This window comes from Schistocerca americana, chromosome 1, assembly GCF_021461395.2.
Source record: "Schistocerca americana isolate TAMUIC-IGC-003095 chromosome 1, iqSchAmer2.1, whole genome shotgun sequence".
NCBI lineage: Eukaryota > Metazoa > Arthropoda > Insecta > Orthoptera > Acrididae > Schistocerca > Schistocerca americana.
Window position 1 is genome coordinate 711,692,961 of NC_060119.1, and position 1,593 is coordinate 711,694,553.

Below are 1,593 nucleotides of genomic sequence, written 5' to 3' on the forward strand. Positions count from 1 at the left end.
TCGTCGAAGTACAATAGGAAATAAACAATTACCGCTGTTCTTTATTGCGAAAAAGCGATTCGTGAGATTGATACAAACACCTTTCCTTGCTATCGCCTGAATTAGGAGTCTTATTGCTTGTTTGGTTTAATTAATTAATAGAATATGAAACAATTGGTATAAAGAATGCTTTTTCCAAACTTTCTATAAAAGGAAGTCTGATATCAAGACATTGCTTTTGTTCTATTACTTTATTTATGACTGAACGCTTCTAAAACTGAAGACACTCGTCCATGCTCTGCACTGCAGTTGAGATCTGGCAACGTCGTTCTCTGTTCATTGGTTGACTGTGTTTTGTGACGTCAGATGCGCAGAATGAACCTAAACTCGGCCGCCAACATAAATGACGCGCACTTTTAGTTTTGCATCTGTGAAGTATTTAGTTTAGTATTTAGTTTATTTTCGATAGGGCCTCAATTACATTTTCCCCCAGGTTCTTGGCTACATAGCCACGCCACTGTTTATAACGCTGCTGTGTGGTATTCTGTTCCTTGCTACTAATTAATACCGCATCTGAATAGGAACATCTCCGTCATTCGTATCCACAAATTTATGTTACTTCCGTGTGAAATCTATACCGCAGCAGCAGTGGCGGGTTTACATATAGGCCCACTAGGCACTGTCCTAGGGGCGGCATTTTTTGCTCTGTGCTCATTTTAACCTTTTACGTCTTAAAATAACTGCGCTTTCGAATGGCAAAAGTTTTTAGTATTGTTAAGCAACTTGTTAGTTTAAATAAGCCTTCAGAACGAAATTCGACATATATACATAGCTTACTTGGTGACTGAATGGAAATTTAAGACTGGGTTCCTATCTGGTATCATCTCCATGATTGTTCAAAATATTCCGAAGTAAGCTGTCAGGACGGCAATCTACAATATAAAGTTTGAAACGTTATTATTCGGAGAATGTTGTCGTCCTCTACTTAACGTTACCATATTTTCCCCGTGAAAATACCGGGACCCCTGAAAAGCTGTGATAAACTAATCAGCAGTTTCTTAAATACTGTAACATGTGCGTGCCTCAGTATGTAAAACCCGACTCTACTTTAATTTCTTGTAGAAATTACGGGGAAGTGTCAAGTCAACCCTCCATTTCTGTAATGAATGTGGAAGTTCTGTGGTCTTCAGTATCTGAGCTTTGATTTAATGACACCCGTTTAACAAAACATGTTGATACTGGGAATTTTTTACATTTTTAAACACAAGTTTATGCGAAAAGAACTTAAGCAGAATATCTAATAGTGTGGCCGGTCGCAGTGGCCGAGCGGTTCTAGGCGCTTCAGTCTGGAACCGCGCGACCCCTACGGTCCCAGGTTCGAATCCTGCCTCGGGCATGGATGTGTGTGATGTCCTTACGTTAGTTGGGTTTAAGTAGTTCTAAGTTCTAGGGGACTGATGACCTCGGATGTTAAGTCCCATAGTGCTCAAAGCCATTTGAACCATTTTCTAATAGTGTGTGAAGTAAACTTCACAACAGTTTAAAAATTTTATTTATTTATTAGTTATTTACTTTCTTTGGCGTAAAAAGAAGAAGAAACCAACTTTCGTTTGT